This window comes from Telopea speciosissima, chromosome 6, assembly GCF_018873765.1.
Source record: "Telopea speciosissima isolate NSW1024214 ecotype Mountain lineage chromosome 6, Tspe_v1, whole genome shotgun sequence".
Taxonomy (NCBI): domain Eukaryota; kingdom Viridiplantae; phylum Streptophyta; class Magnoliopsida; order Proteales; family Proteaceae; genus Telopea; species Telopea speciosissima.
Window position 1 is genome coordinate 43,653,628 of NC_057921.1, and position 17,905 is coordinate 43,671,532.

The 17,905-nt window shown below is 42.8% G+C and overlaps 1 protein-coding gene across 1 annotated transcript in view; it reads left to right on the forward strand.

Annotated features, from left to right (window-relative positions):
• LOC122664344 (helicase-like transcription factor CHR28) overlaps positions 1 to 17,905 on the forward strand; it is a 126,586-nt gene that overhangs the window by 93,269 nt on the left and 15,412 nt on the right. The gene's annotated exons all lie outside the window — the stretch shown is intronic.

Genomic DNA, 17,905 nt, shown 5'->3' on the forward strand with positions numbered 1-17,905 from the left:
AATATACAAGCCCGAAGGCAAACAGCCGAAGCTATAGGCTAGCTAGGGCGCAAAATGGAAAGAGGAAGACCCCAGCAAACAACAATGAGCCTATTCCTTGGGGTGTCCACAACACTAGAGAGGGGGAGGGAACTAGCTTTAGAAGAGACATAAAAAAAAAGATGGCATTCCAATTCTTGTCGAGAGAGCGGGAGTTGGACGTCCATCTTCTAAGATTGCGTTCCATCCAAATGTGGGAGATAGCGGCACAAAAAGCAAGCTTGCCTACCGAATCACAAACCGTCTTGCCTCCGAATGTCATACCTAACCAGATCCATTCTCTGTAGAGAGGGAGAGGGCTGCGGCGGTTAGGCCCGCAATGCCAGAGAACTCGGATCCAAATGGAAGAAGCAAAGGGGCAAGAGAAAAACAGATGATTTGCATCTTCAATGCCGTTCCAGCAGAGGCAGCAGCTGGAAGAGACCTGCATATGGCGGTGAATGAGGAAGGCCTGAGTGGGCAGGCAGTTCGCTAGGGCACGCCAGGCGGTGAGACTGTGACGAGGGATGTGCCCTTTAAACCAAACAACTCTGTGCCAAGGACAAGGGGTCCCTCCATTTCCTTAAGATCTTATTTGATCATTCAACAAATATTTGTATTTTTTAAACTTTTTTCGATTCAAAATCAATGGGGTATTTGAGTGACTACCCAATTGATTAAGCTGTGTCCTACTGTTGTTGTAGTTCATCGTTTACGTGCTGTGCTGTTCTCTTTCCTTTTCCATTTTTCTCGTAATAAAATTTTCTAGTTTATTTTTTTGGTGAATAAATAAATCTATTACCAAACTCTAGGAGGGGGGGGGAATACAAAGGGGGAAAAAGGGGGGGGACCAAAGAAAACAAGCCTCAAACTATCTAAGAAGAGGTAGGAGGCTGCAAGAGAGAAATATCAAGACCCTAAGATACAACAATATGCCTATTCCTTGGGGTATCAAAAATGGACCTATGAGGGATAAAGCTGAGCTTAGAGGACACATTGAAAGAGATGGCTTTCCAAATCAAATCAAAAGATCTAGAGTTAGAGGTCCATCTCCTAAGATTCCGTTCCATCCAAATGTGGTAAGTAGCGGAACCAAATACAAGCTTTCCAACAATGTCACAGATGGTGCTACCGGAGAATGTCATGTCAAGCCAGGGCTATTCTCTATCAAAGGCTAGAGGTGTCCTGCAACGGGGCCAAATGGTAATGAGGGATTTTTTCCAGATGATGGAGGAAAATGGACAGTCAAAGAAGAGGTGGGCAATATCCTCGTCACCATTCCAGCAGAAGACGCAGGAAGGGGGGACAGGGATGTATCTATGGATAAGGAAGGCTTGGGTTGGGAGGCAAAGGCTAAGGGTTCTCCAGGTGTGAAGCTATGGTGGGGGATGTGGCCTTTGAACCAGACTAACTTGTGCCAGGGGACAAAGGGGCTAAGGTTCCTAACAAAATTACAGGCCGATCTAGAGCTAAAGAGGCTGTTGGAAGAGGGAAGCCAAATGACCTTATCCGCGTGAGACGGGGAGGAGGGACGGCTAGATCTGGGATAGGATGGTGGGATGGAGGGAAGGGGGGGACCAAGAGCCTTGAGAGATGATGAAGGAGAGGGGGTGGATTTTGGGGATGCCCGAAGAGTAAATTTGCTTGGGATTAAAAACATTGTAAAGAACCCCAAGAGGGTGCCAGGGATCGAGCCAAGGAGAGGTGGAGGAACCATCGACAATAGAGGAGGAGGTAGCTCTGAGGGCAAGGGGGCGAAGGAGGAGGATCTTACGCCAGTCCCAGGAAGAGTCGGAGGGGATGGGGACAGCCCAAATGGAATCATGTTTTAAAAGATGAAAGTAGACCCGCTTGACCCAGATGGAGTCACATCTAGAGGAGATTTTTCAAATGAGCTTTAGGACGCCCGCGATATTGGAGTCACAGATGCGACGAATGCCCATGCCCCCTTCAGATTTGGGGAGGCAGATGGACTTCCAACTAATTGGGTAGAGGAACTTTGAAGTTTCTTTCCCTTTCCAAAGAAAAGCACAGAAAAGGCATTCCATAACTTTAATGGTGGCTTTAGGGATACCATAAATACCACACCAATAGATGTAAGAAGCTTGGAGAACCGATCTAATGCATTCAAGCCTGCCCGCATAGGATAGGAGTTTGGCTTTCCAAAGCTGAAGCCTCTTGCGGATATTGTCAAGCATGGGAGTACAGTGGTGACTAGAGAGCCTAGCTGGGATAAGAGGCAAGCCCAAATATTTGATAGGGAGGGCTCCAATGGAGAAGCCAGTCAGCCGCGGGAGGGCCTCTTTATCAGACTCGGGGATGCCGGAAAGAAAGATTTTGGATTTGAGGAGGTTGATGCAGAGACTAGAGAGAGTCTCAAAGAGGTGAAGGGAAGACATGATGCCCGAGATGGAGGAGTGGGATGCCTTGGAGAATATCATCAGATCATCAGCAAAGGCCAGGTGGGTAAGGTTAAGATGCTTGCATTTGGGGATGGGGGAGATGATGTGAAGGTCGGTTTTGGTTTGGAGACTCCTAGAAAGGACTTCCAAAGCTAGAGAGAAGAGGAAGGGGAGAGGGGGCAGCCTTGGCGGATGCCAACTTTGGATTGAAAGAATCTGACGGGGGAGCCATTAACAAGAACCGAGAAGGAGGGGGAGGAGATGCAGGCAAAAATCCAGCGGATGAAGGCAGGGGGGGGAGCCCATCTGGGAGAGCACATCGCAGATGAAATCCCAACGGAGGGAGTCAAAAGCTTTGTGGAGGTCGATTTTCATAAGGGCTGCCGGCGAGTGAGATTTACGAGCAAATCCTCACACAATTTCCGAGCAAAGGATAATATTGTCTGCAATACTTCTGCCAGAAACGAAGGTAGATTGATTAGGGCTGACAAGGCAAATCCTCGCACAATTATACTTTTCTAGTTTATTAGAAGAAGAAAAGCATCTTACATACTGATATTGCATTGGGATCTTCAAATGTTGCCCCGGATATTTCCTCTTTGATCTTTTAGCTTCCAAAAGTGAATGTCCCTTGGGGTGCTGATTTCCTTTATGAGGCTACTCAATTGATTGGGCCATTTAATCTAGTTACTTTTTAGAAGAAAAACATATTACAAACTGATATTGCATTGGCATCTTCTAATGTTTCCCTGGGTTGTTAGAGTTTATGTAATAAGGGTACTTTGGGCACTGGTTTATAAGTTTACTATCTTGTTGTATTATATTGTATTTTTGCTTTTTTAACTTTTACTTCCCTAAGGAGGTGTATGTAATTCCTAATACCATGTTAGTAAATCAAAATAGGGGAGAGGAGTCCATTCTCTCTCCCATACAATTCACACTTTTTTTTTTCTCTTCTCTTTTCTTCCTCTCATCTTCTCTTCTCAGCTTGTACTTTATTCTCTCTTCTCCTGAATCGATCCATGCAATATTTCCAACTTGGTATTACCAAGCTTGTACCTGTCTTTGGAACCCTATAAGAGTAGGGGGGGGTTCCAATAGAGGCTATACTATGTAAGAAAACATACTTAGAAGATCTAATGGAGTTCTTTCATCAACTAAAAGACCTAATGGAAGAAGAATGGAGGTTGTGAAAGCCGTTTGAAGAACAAGGAAGCCTGTACACAGTTACCGCCACCTTCTCCTTCAAGTTCTTGTTTCTCTCCCTTCGAGCAACATTTGACAGCGGGCTGGGCATGCTACAATCGCCCAGGGGTTGGCTTTCTAATGTAGTCCTAGATTTGTTGGGGACCAACTTGAAGCCAATAACCAGGATCTGCTATGCACTGGGTAATTCGGCTAGGTCAAAATAGGTGAAAATTATGAAATTAGGGTTAGGTTTGGTGGGACCTTGGGTTTGACGGTAGGGTTATGCTACGTTGTGGAAGGAAATCTTCCAGTAAAGCTTACGTTAAGTTTTAATGGAGGGAAGTATGCTGGAATGAATCGGCAGCATGGTGCAGGTTAGGGTTTTGGGTTTTTAAAAAGAGGAAAAAATGGATATTTAGGGTTTGTGATGGTCAGATGAAGGAACCACTTGGATTGAGTTTTCCTTAGTATGAGAGGAGAATTCGATCAAAGTTTGGTGTGATTTGGCTGGGTGGTTTGCTCTGGGCAGAATTTGGTCCTTGGAAAAAGTGAAAACAAAAGGGGGAAAGTGGGAAACTTAGGGTTTGGGTGTATGGAAGGTTAGAAGAAGATTGTTGGGATGGGGATGATTCAAACTTACTTTAGTTGCAGAATTTACTTGGCAGGAGCTAGCTTGATTGTAAAACTTGAACTAAAACTTGAATGAAATCTTCAAAGAACCATCCGGGCTTCACACCGCAAGGTGTTGATTGGATCAAACACCAATCCCACCAACCTTAATCAAACACAACACAAAAATCTTCATTGGAGAAGAAGAGCAGCAAAAAGCTTTTCATTAATATCAAAATTCGTGTCCAATACTTGCCCTCCTTACAACCTTATATAAAAGACTCAAAAATAGACTCTTACACTAAAAGGGAAATGCCTAACCCAATCCTTAACCTATTAGGTAACTTAAACTGACTAGGAAACTGAAATACTGAAGGAAATAGACTTAAAACATGACAGGACTTATAGAGTCCTAATCCAACCCAACTTAAATAGTCACATGACCACTTAACCAGTTAACCAAGTCACATGATCACTTAAGTGATCACATGACCACTAATGACATAAACATAAAACTAAGGAATCCCGTATGCAACCTAATTATCCATATTTTAGGCACATAAAAGTGGCCTTTTACATTCTCCGACGGCCCTGATGAAAATTGATCTCCACAAAGCTTTTGATTCCCTCTGTTGGGACTTCATATGTGATGTGTTCTCCCAAATGGGCTTTCCCCCTGCTTTTGTCCGTTGGATTTATACCTGCTTCTCTGTCCTTGTTAATGGTTCTCCTGCCGGCTTCTTTCATTCGAAAGTCGGCATTCGCCAAGGATGCCCCCTCTCCCCCTTCCTGTTCTCCCTGGCTCTGGAGGTCCTCTCTAGGAGCCTTCAAACCAAAACGGATCTCCATCTCATCTCTCCTATCCCCAAATGCAAGCATATCAACCTTACCCATCTAGCCTTTGCGGACGACTTGATGATCTTCTCTAAGGCGTCTTCCTCCTCTATTTCTGCCATCATGGATTCCCTCCATCTCTTTGAGTCTCAATCAGGTCTCCGCATCAATCTCCTTAAATCCAAATTCTTCCTTTCTGGCATCCCCAAGTCTGACAAAGAGACCCTTCTCCGTCTGACTTGGTTTTCCATTGGCTCTCTCCCTGTTAAATACCTTGGTCTTCCCCTTATTCCTTCCAGGTTCTCTAGTCATCACTGTGCCCCCATGCTGGACAACATCCGCAAGCATCTCCAGCTTTGGAAAGGCAAACTCCTATCCTATGCTGGCAGACTTGTGTGCATCCGATCGGTCCTCCATGCTTCCTACATATATTGGAGTGGCATCTTTGGTATACCTAAAGCCACCATCAAGGCTATGGAGCGCCTTTTCTATGCTTTCCTCTGGAAAGGGAATGATACATCCAAATTCCTCCACCCTACTAGCTGGAAGTCCATTTGTCTCCCCAAATCTGAAGGAGGTCTTGGTATTCGTCGCATTCGCGATTCCAATACCATTGGCATCTTCAAGCTCATTTGGAAAATCTCCTCCTGTCAGGATTCCATCTGGGTCAATTAGGTCTACTCCATAGTTGTCACGGCGTCATGGCAATCCAAGTCGGTGGAGGGGTGTCTGATCGATATATCGACACGTCTCCCGCCATGGTGTTGCCATGGCGATCATGTTGACCATGGCAGAATTGTAATTAAATCCAAAGTTGAATGGCAAAGTTGAATGGCAAACTAGTAGATAAATCAATATTTATAAGAGCAATGGCAGAATTGAAAATTAAATCCAAAGTTGAATGGCAAAGTTGAATGGCAAACTAGTAGATAAATCAAGATTTATAAGAGCAATGGCAGAATTGTAATAATCTGAAGTTGTAAAGGAGTGGCTGAACTGTAATTTAATGGAGTTAAAGAGAAAACTGAATGGGCTAAACAAAATAGCAATAGAGAATATAAGGGGTTTTATATAAATAAAATAAGTTGTCCTTGCAATTTTAAAGGCATAATGTCTTCTTCAACCTTGCAATAACACGATAGAAAGAGAGGCAGAGAGGCGGTGAACTGGAGTAGTTCCAGCAAATGAAACTCCTTCTTATGAAGACGATTCTCCCTGCAATTTCTGGAACAAAATCGCAGCACCAAGGTCTGCCGATCCCAACGAGAAATAGCCCCAAAATTCTACTGGCAACCGAATGATGAGATCTGAAATCAGATCTGGCGGATGTCTTAGTTGCAGGTTACTAAACCAAGGCTAAAATAGGAGATTTAGGGAAGCAGGGAGTGGGTCTAAGGTTGGGGAAGAAACAAAAAATTAAAGAAGAAGAAATCGAAGAGGGAAAGAGAGATAGGACGCCATGGCGTAGGTCGATATGCACAGACCTCTAGCGCTAGGACGCCATGGCGACGCCATGACAACTATGGTCTACTCCCACCTTCTCGAAAAGGACACCATTTGGACTGCCCCTGTTCCCTCTGTCGCCTCCTGGATTTGGCGCAAGATCCTCCTCCTCCGTCCCCTCGCCCTCCGTGCTACCTCAACCTTCATTGTTGATGGCTCCTCCACTTCCCTTTGGCTTGATCCTTAGCATCCGCTTGGGGTCCTTTTCAATGTCTTAGGGCCCAAGACGATATATTCTTCTAGCCTTCCCAAAGATACCTCTCTCTCCTCCCTTATATCCCTTGGCTCTTGGACCCCCACCCCTATCTTAATCCCTCTATCCTCTCCCACATTTGGCCGACCCTCCCTCCCCCCCTTCCTCATGCGGATAAGGTTCTTTGGCTCCCTTCCCCAACGGCCTTTTTAGCCCCATCTTTGCTTGGAATTTTGTTCGAAACCCTTGCCCCATCATCCCCTGGCACAAATTAATCTGGTTCAAAGGTCATATCCCTCGCCACAGCTTCACTGCCTGCAGAACCCTTAGACTTTGCCTTCCTACCGAAGCCTTCCTTCTCCATCGCAATATCCAGGTCTCCCCATCTTGCGCTCGTTGTTGGAATGGCCATGAAGACATACCCCACCTCTTCTTTGCTTGCCCTTTTACCTCCACCATCTGGACAAAAACCCTCTCCACGATCTGGCCCCGCCTTAGGAGACCCCTGGCCTTTGATCGAGAATGGCTTTGGTTGGACATGACCTTTTCTGGGACCTCTATCTGTGACACTATTGGAAAACTGGTTTTTGGCGCTGCTATTTATCATATTTGGATGGAACGGAACCTCAGGAGATGGACTTCCAACTCTCGATCATTTGTCTGATTTGGAAAGCCATCTCCTTTGACGTCTCTTCCAAGCTCAGTTTCACTCGCCACTGTCATCTTTCGGATACCCCAACGAACAGGCATATTGTTGTCTCCTGGGGTCTTGATTTGTCTCTTTTACACACTTCCACCTCTGCGTAGGTTGGGTTGTTTGCTCTTGTTGCCCCCCCTTTCCCCCCCCCCCTCCTGGGGTAGGTAATATATTTATTCACCGAAAAAAAAAGTGGCCTATTACATAGAAAACCCATGGGATCAAAGGCCCAACATATATATAACCCAACCCTATACTTATTCCTAAGCAAAGAAGCCCAGTTTGGTGATAAATTTGCATCACTTTCTGTCCCCCAAAGGAAGGTGTTGTTGGAGCACACCTCCTCCCTTCAAAATATACCAGGTACCGCCAATTTGGTTTTTTGACCTATGTTTTATTTGAAATGCTTTGTGTTGTGTTGTTTGGTTATTGTGGGTTGGTGAGTTACATAATTTGAGACTTATTCGTTGTTATGAGATGAAGTCACATCGTGAAAAGTGTATGTGGTTTGATTTTCTTCAAGCTTTATGGTTTGCTTCCTTAGCTGGAAATTTTTTCTGAGTACTGGGAAGAAGAATTTGGGTAGAGTATACTCCCCATTTGGTTTGGATATTAAACTGGTTTTCTAAGTGTGTTTGCACATCATGTCAGAGGTCAATGGACCTATGGAAGCTTCAGCTAGTAGTGTGAGTGGTACCAACCCTAGTCTGATTGCCTTTGAAAACCCCAACACCCAGATATCCATTGTGAAGTTGGACAACACCAACTATTTAGATTGGGCTCACTCAATGAAGTTGTCTCTGTGAAGTCGGGAGAAGCTGGGGTACATTACTGCTACCATTAAGGCTCCTGAGTCAAGTGATTTGATGCATTGAAATGGGAGACCGAGAACTCAACCATTATGACATGGTTGATTTTCTCCATAAAACCAAAGATTGGTAGGGGTTTATACGAAAGGAGATTGCTAAAGATATTTGGGATAGTGTCTCTAAGATGTTTTACCGAGCGGGTGATTCGGCGAAGGTCTACCAACTCCTTCAGAAAGTCATTACAATGAAGCAAGGTGACAGGAGTCACAGGACTATTTCTGAATATTATAACTTAATTATTGGTCTCTGTTAACAAAACAGAATTTAGGGAATGGCTAGAATGATCAATGTGATCACTCAGCCTCTTAATTTATAACTTTCAATAAGAGAGCAGAATTACAATAATATCCCTGTATAGCCGACTATGATAGCTATAGGAAATAAAAGGAGAAAAATACCAAAAATACTCTTATATTATCGGGTTACATAACTCAACACTCCCCCTCAAGTTGGGGCATAGATATCACACATTCCCAACTTGACTAGACTAGGATGAAACAACTTTTCACTTAGCCCTTTGGTGAAGACATCAGCAAGTTGATCTTCGGACTTCACAAAAGGTATACAAATCTGCTCACTCTCTAACTTCTCCCTGATGAAGTGTCTGTCGATCTCCACATGCTTGGTACGGTCATGCTCCACTGGATTGTGGGCAATGCTGATTGCTGCTTTATTGTCACAGTACAACATCATTGCATGATGAACAGAACCACTAATATCTTGGAGCAAACTCGGAAGCCACAATAACTCACATATGCCCTGGGCCATAGCACGAAATTCGGCTTCAGCACTAGATCTTGCCACAACATTTTGTTTTTTACTCTACCATGGGACAAGATTTCCTCCAACAAAAGTACAATAGCCTGAAGTGGATTTCCTGTTAGGATTACTACCCCGGTCAGCATCTGTGTAAGCCTCAATGCGAAGATGATCATGCGGAGGCAGAAGGATCCTTTTCCTGGAGCTGACTTCAAGTAATGGAGAATACGAAGGACAGTAGCCATGTGAGTGGAGTAGGGATCATACATGAACTGACTGACTAAGCTTACTGCAATAAGAATATCTGGTCTGGTGTGGGAGAGATAAATCAATTTTCCCACCAATCGTTGATATCTACCCTTATCAATCGGATCACCATCCTTCTCTTGTAGACGAGTAGTAGCTTCCAAAGGAGTGTTACAAGGATGACAACCTAACAAACCAGTCTCTGAAAGTAAGTCTAGAACATACTTCCTTTGGGAGAAAAAAATGCATTTGGGAGAACAAGCAACTTCAATCCCAAGAAAGTTCCTGAGCTGTCCTAGATCTTTTATTTCAAATTCTCGTCCCAAGAAAGTCTTCAGGTGAGAAACTTCATCTGCATCATTACCAGTCACAACTATGTCATCGACATAGACTATAAAAAGAGTGACCTTATCTCCATTTCGCTTGATGAACAAGGTGTGATCAGCATTACTCTGTTTGTATCCTACAGAGATCATGGCTTTATGAAACTTGCCAAACCAAGCTCGAGGAGATTGGTTCAGCCCATATAATGCCCGCTTCAGCCTGCAAACCTTCCCATGAGTCTTGTCAGAAGAAAAACCTGGAGGAACTTCCATATAAGCCTCTTCTTCCAGCTCTCCATGAAAGAAGGCATTTTTCACATCCAATTGCTGCAAGTCCCCGCCAAGGTTGACAGCACATGAGAGTAAAACCCGAATAGTGTTCAACTTTGCAACTGGGGCAAATGTCTCCTGATAGTCGATCCCATAGGTCTGAGTAAAGCCCTTGGCCACAAGCCTAGCCTTATATCTGTCCACTGTTCCAACTGGCTTTTGTTTGACAACAAACACCTATTTACACCCGACTGGTTTCTTACCCAAAGGAAGAACTACCAGCTCCCACGTCTCATTTTTGGATAAGGCCTTCATTTCTTCCATCATGACTGCTGTCCACTTTGGATCTGCAATCGCCTCCTGCCATTTCTGAGGAATAAAAACAGAGGAAAAAGAGGATACAAATGATCGATAGGAAGGAGACGAGGCATCATAGGAAACAACATTGGAGATTGGATGTTGGGTACAAGACCTACGCCTTTACGAACAATAATAGGTAAGTCAAGAGAAGGATCCTTACCAGATGATGTAGCAGGGTCTGGATCTGAATCAAGTGCAGACGATTGCAGAAGTGGTATAGTGGTGGTGGTAGTCTCAACTTACTCTTTGTGCTTCCGGGTATAGACTTGATCAACAGGAATCTGATTCACAGGTCTACGCTCCCCCTGAATAGGAACCACAGTAGGGACTGAAGTTGGAGGCTCTGGAAAAGAAGGCTCCCACTGAATAGGAGCCAAAAGGATAGCAAACACATCTTCAAAACCGGGATCATGCTCCCCTTGAAGAGGTGGCTGAGAGTAATACGCCAAGGATTCATGGAAGACAATATCCATGGAAACAAAAGTACGCCGAGTGGGCGGATGATAACACTTGAATCCTTTCTGGGTCGAGTAGCCCAAAAAAATACACCTAATGCTCCTTGGATCAAGTTTTCCATGAGGATGATGGTTGTGAGCATAACAGACACAACCAAAAATTTTTGGGGGGCCACAAAAGAAGAGGAACCCTAGAGGATGTCAACTGGGGCACGGCCATCATGTACACGTATAGGCATTCAGTTGATGAGATAGGCAGCGGTAAGGATGGCCTCACTCTAGTATTGAGAAGGAACTTGGCGTGCAAACATAATGGCCCGGACCACTTCCAAGAGATGCCGATTTTTTCTTTCAGTCACCCCATTCTGAGCTGGAGTGTCGACATAGCTGGTCTGATGAACTATACCATTTTCAGCTAAATAATTTTGGAACTGACCCTCCATGTATTCTCTGCCATTATCACTCCGCAGAATTTTCAAGGTGGCATTGAATTGAGTGTAAAGCATACGATGAAAGAGCCGAAAACAGTGGAAAACCTCACTCTTGTGCCGCATCATGTACACCCAGGTAGTACGAGTATAACAATCTATAAAGGAGACAAACCATCTATGGCCAAAAATAGAAGTACGACAGGCAGGGCCCCACACATCAGAATGAACTAAAGCAAATGGAGAAACATTTCTTTTATTTAATGAAGAATAACTGGAACGAGTCTGTTTGGCCAAAACATAGGCCTCACATAAAAACTCATCCGTTTTACAATCCTTGACCAAGTTGGGAAACAAAAAAGCTAAAGTTCTAAGGGAAGGGTGACTAAACCGACAATGCTAGAGATGGAGATCAGGTGAAGTGGTTGAATGTAACTGATGAGCCGAAGATGAAGCTGAATGCAACTGAGAAGACTGACCCGTGTCAAGTAGAGACCACTATGTACCTTACCACCGCCAATCGTGTGCCCTTTCTCCAGATCCTGTATGACACAATGAGAAGGGAAAAAGGTTATTTTGCAGTTCAAATCTTTGGTAAGACTACTAATAGAAAGAAGGTTAGTAGAAAAGGAGGTGACATGCAAAACAGAATTTAATATAAGGTAGGAGAGCAGCGAATGGAACCCTTTCCATTAATAGGAGAAAGGGAACCATTAGCTACTCGAACACTATCTTTTCTAGAAGAAGGGGAATAATGGTGAAACACATGGGGGGAACCAATCATGTGGTCAGTAGCACCGGAGTCCATAATCCAAGGACTTGAGACAGCCGATGCACAATGACTACTGACTGGAATACCTGAGGCAAAGTGAGAACCAGGAAGGGCAGCAGGTGCAGATGCCGTAGTAGGTACAGCGGAAGAGGCCTGTAGCATGCGACGGAAAGCCAGGAGTTCATCCTGAGTAAGCCCAATGTCAGATTTAGGGGCAGCAGCAGCAGTGGTAGGAGAATCAGCAAGATTGTCCTTGGGTTTAGACTTCCCACGGCCCTTTTTTGCCTCAATATCAGCAAGCTTCCCATGGAGCTTCCAGCATTGAGCCTTAGTGTGATAAAGTTTGTTGTAGTGTTCACATTTGACAGGCTCTTTAGAGGCAGCAGTACCACCATCAGTAGTGGAAATAGAAGTAGCGCTGGAAGTAGCTTGTAAGGCGGAGCAATCAATAGTAGAGGAATGCAACATAGCAGCCCGACGAGTCTCCTCTGTATGAACCATAGCAAAGGACTGCTCTAGTGTGGGAAAGGGAGAGTGGCTAAGCACTTGCACTCGAATAGGGTCATACTCCACATTCAGATCTGCCAAAAAATCATATACACGTATTTTGTCGACGTGTTTGCGATAGGCAGCAAGATTAGTAGCAGTAGAGGGCTGATAGTCGGAGTAATGATCCAATTGCTGCCATAAGGTTTTGAGGGCAGCATAGTATTTAGATGCGGACAGCTCCTTTTGAGTGGTTTCATGAGCCTTCTTGCGAATCTCATACACCTGTGCATCATTACCAACGCGTCCATAAGTCTCTTTGGCAGCACTCCATATTTGATGGGCTGTTTCTAGAAGTAAAAAATTGTCGAAGAGATCTCGTTGCATAGAATGGATCAAGTAGGACATCACCATAGCATCATTAGACATCCACTTTTCTTGCAGAGAACCAAGATCAGCCGGCATTATGGTAGTCCCAAGAATATGGCCAGTAAGTCCACGGCCAGCTATGGTCAAATAGGTAGACCTAGACCACTTGAGATAGTTTGTGCCATCGAGTTTGATAGGAGCAGCAAGGGGAAGAAATTCTGTCCGGGGCTGTCCGTCAAGCCCAGAGGAAGCTGAAGAAGAATCTGAGCCTATCATTACAGCAATCAATCAAGTTGTTGAAGAAGCAAGTAACAGATGCAACCAGCCAGGAAGAACCAAAAACCCTGGAATCGATATTGGGAGAAATCGATCCCAAGCAAGGTTCTAAAACTCGGGTTTCGACTGGGTTTCGATCAGCCAGAAAACGAGTTCGTCTCGATTTCGACCATATCTCAGTCGAAACTTAAGATTTTCTTCAGGTTAACTCGAACCTGGGTTTCAAGGCCCAAAAGTTGTTTTTTTGTCCTGATTCTTGTTGTGCGGCTTATTTTTGACATTTTAGACTCAATCCATGCATTAGTTTCACATAGAGAACACTAAAAATATTACTTGTGGTTTTGATTAAAGTTTGATACTAAATATTGTTCTTGGACATGGTATCAAATAAGGTTTGACCGGAACATAACTCCTTCAATATAAATGAGATTTAAGCAATCTTGGATTTCTTAGAAAGCTTTCTTTTAATAGCTTTTCAATAAGTCCAATATTGCTTAAATCTAATTTATATTGAAGGAGTTATCCACTGGTCAAACTTAATTTGGTATGCGCGAATGCTATCAAAATCGCTCTAAATGAAAATAATTTTTTGGACATCAAAACAAGTGAATATTTTACCGCACTTCTGGTTTTTAGTACTGTTTTACCATATTAAGATTTATGGAATTTTTAAATTTGAGAAAAACCTCAGCATTAAAAAGTTGAAAATTGCACTTATAGTCGAAAATCTAGTTTTTGTTCTTGAATTGGGGGTTGACTTTTTTTCCTTTCAGAATTTGATTTGTTAACTATTTTTATTGGATTCAAATAGGGGGGTATTTGCTTATTTATAAATAATATCTTAAGTAAATGAAATACAAATACAAAGCATTTACTTAAATGATATTAGACATAACTATGTGTCGGTCCTGGTTTCTGGTAGTTTCTGGCATAAGTACCTGTCTGTCCTAGTTTCGAACAAAGTTTCCCCTAGTTTCGATGGGCATATGTATCGAAACCACCGAAATATGGTCGAAACCATCGAAACCCAGTCGAATCCAGGGATTTTATAAAATCCCCCTTCAACTCGCCTTGGAAACCTGGGAAACCGAGTTAACTCGATGGTTTCGACAGGTTTCGATCGAGTTTTTGTTCCATGATCCCAAGAGAAGGTCTGAATTTTGACAAAAAAAACTCAGAAGGGAGGGCTAATGATGAAGTCAAGTGTCTCCATTGATGGTATAAAGGCCTCCAAAAAAGTGCAGCAGCAGCAAGCAGCCCTAACCCAGAAATCGATGTGTCAGGGTTTTGGAAAGCCCTGAGAAGAGAGATCGATTAGGGTTAGGGGTCTTCATAAGGCTGGAGAAAGTGGATAGATGCTGGGAATGGTTGCAGAGGATGTTCCAACAATGAAAGAACAACCTACAATAGGTAGAGAGGCCTGATCTTCAAAATCACTGGAGAACTTCAAATTGCAGAGATTATTCCAGCAGCTATCGATCTGAAATTTAGGGCATGAAAAAGAGGTAGGGTGGAGGGCAGCACCTTGATCACCTCATTAGTGCTGCCCTTAGGTGAGGATGAGAACCAAGGAGAAAGAAGAGAAGAAACTCGAGGGAAAGAAAGAGGGAAGAAAAATCGATGGGAGGGTGGTGGGTTTTGAAAACCTAGATCAGAGAAGAGTTTGGCTCTGATACCATGTTAACAAAACAGAATGTAGGGAATGGCTAGAACGATCAATGTGATCACTCAGCCTCTTAATTAGAACTTTCAATAAGAGGGCAGAATTACAATAATATCTTGTATAGCCGACTATGATAGCTATAGGGAAATAAAAGGAGAAAAATACAAGAAATACCCTTATATTATCGGGTTACATAACTCAACAGTCTCTGAGAGGAGTATGATCACTATGGGAACCTTCAACATTCCAACCCCGAGGACGAAGCAAAGGTATATAGGACACTTGAGAAGAAACCTGTTCTTATTCTACTTGGCAGGCTGAACCTGAATATGAGCCAATCTAGGTGCAAATTTTTGGATGGTTACCTCTTCCATCTTTAGATGAAGTATGTAGCTACTTGTAGAGTGAGGAGACCCGAAGAGTGGCCATAGACACTGTACTGTCTATAAAGAGAACAGCACTTTCCTCCAGCTCCCATAGAGTTTGGTATGTTGGAGGAAGTGGCCAGGGGCCACACTGTGGAGCTGACAGAGATAGACTCAGATGTTGATGCAATTAGGCGTAGGTTTAACTAGGGATAATAATGTAATGTTCCTTTTTTTTATTTTAATATTATCTTGTTAGAGTCGTTAGTAGCAAATTAGAGCTAGAATCTGTTTCAATTTTAGAGTCCAGAGTAGAGTCGAAGTCAATTTCAATTTCATGGTAGGAATAGGATTGTTGAGTCTTTAAATAATCTTGTAACCAGCGTATTATTCAGATTAAAGAATTTTGAATAAATTTTATTTTGGGTTTAACCGATGGCTGCCATTGGGTGTGCATACCTTCTTTCCCTCTCCTGATTTTCTTCATCTTCTTCTTCTTTTCTGAGTGTCTTCAACCTTTACTCACGGAACCATGTTCAGCAGTACCGTCAGGCCCTTGCAAAAACCGATTGAACTTCCCTCTGTTCAATCTCAGGTGTTGGGTTTATACTTGCCTACCAGAAGGGAATTCAACTCCAGGAGCTGTCGTCCTAAAGCCCTTGTTGAAGATAGAATCAGATCTGGTTTCTCCACTGGAATCATCTTCAATATCTGTCCCTGATTTCAGATTTCACTGATTGATTGCAAACAGAATTTTGGGGCTAATTCTCATTGGGATCGGCAGACCTTGGCACTGCGATTCTTTTCCAGAAATTGCAAGAAGAATCATCCTCATATGACGGAGTTCCCTCATCTGGAACGACTCCAGTTCATCGCCTCTCTTTCTATCGTGTTATTGCAAGGTTGAAGAAGACATACTAAGTCTTTAAAATTGCAAGTAAGGACAACTCATTTGATTTACACAAAACCCCCATATTCTCTGATGCTATTCTGTTTAACCCCATTTATTTGTCTCATTCCAAGAATACCCCTCCCATTTCCACGTTATTAGCCCATTCACTTTTCTCTTTTCTAGTTGACTCCATTAAATTACAGTTCTGCCACTCCTTTACAACTTCAGATTAATTACAATTCTGCCATTGCTCTTACAAATCTTCGAACTATTACTATTTTCCCACTTGTAATTGAATTTGAGTGTTTCCTCGCTTGGGTGGGACTGCAAGCAATCCAATAGAGGTTAACCCAACTCGGATTGCATCAAATTGGTATCAGAGCCGAATTTCTGGCAGGGACTAACCATGGCAGATGGTCACATCACCAACATTGAGTTGCACAAATTATGTCGGGAATTGGCTGAGAATCAACAAAAGAGTGAGGCCAAACTTGAGGCTAGAATTGAGAGAGGTGAAGCTAAGCTTGAGGCTAGATTTGAAAGGAATGAGGCTAAACTTGACAAATTTATGGAAGAGATGTTTGCTTTTATGAGGAGAATCTACAAACAAGTTGAAGAAGGAACGTTTGCACCACTTCCTCGGTTTCATACCCTACAGATTGAATGTACACCTCAAAGACAACCTGATCTAGTTATACCCCAAGACATCACCCAACAATTTTCTGATAGGGACTATGGTATCAAAGTTGATGTTCCAGAGTTCAATGGTGAGAAGGGGCCAGAGGAATTTCTTGATTAGCGTACCAAGGTTGAAAGGATCTTTGCTTATAAATCCTTTCTGGACGAGAAAAAGTGTGAACTTATCCTCGCCAAATTTATGGGGTATGCATGTACATGGTGAGATGATGTATTGCACTCGAGGCTTATCAGCAAGGTTCGAAAACTTGGGTCTCGGTGCCAACTCGGACCCTTGAAAAACCGAGTTGAGTAGAGATCTCGCCGAGTTGGTGCACTTTTTTTTTTCTCGACTCGAAGCCTTATTTCGATGTGTTTTAGACCTAGTTTGGGTCTGAAATTTGGTATTCAGCCTATTTTAGGCCATTTAAACACAATGGCACTATCAGATTTTGCAAAAACAAAGTCCAAGTAGGACTTTCAGTTAGTGGGAAAGCAGGACAGACACAGGACAAACACACTTATTTATGCCTAACATCATTTAAGTAAATGCTGTATTTCATTTACTTAAGATATTATTCATAAATAAGCAAATACCCCCTTATTTGAATCCAATAAAAATAGTTAAAAAATAAAATTCCAAAAGAAAAAAAAGTCAACCCCCTAGTTCAAGAACAAAAACTGGATTTTTGCCGGTAGGTGCAATTTTCAATTTTCTAATGCTGGGGTTTTTCTCAAATCAAAAAATTCCATAAATCTTAATATGGTAAAACATTGCTAAAAACCAAAAGTGCAGTAAAATATTCATTTGTTTTGATGCCAAAAATATATTTTCATTCAGAGCGATTTTGACAACATTCGCGTACACCGAATTAAGTTTAACCGGTACATAACTCCTTCAATATAAATCAGATTTAAGCAATCTTGGACTTGTTGGAAAGCTTTCGAAAGTCGGTTTTGTGAACTACTTGAAACAATGCTTTCCAACAAGTCCAAGATTGCTTAAATCTGATTTATATTGAAGGAGTTATGTACCGGTCAAACTTAATTCGGTGTACGCGAATGCTGTCAAAATCGCTCTGAATGAAAATAGTTTTTGACATCAAAACAAATGAATATTTTACCGCACTGTTGGTTTTTAGCAATGTTTTACCATCATAAGATTTATGGAATTTTTAGATTTGAGGAAAAACCCCAGCATTAGAAAGTTGAAAATTGCACCTACCGCCGAAATCCAGTTTTTGTTCTTGAAC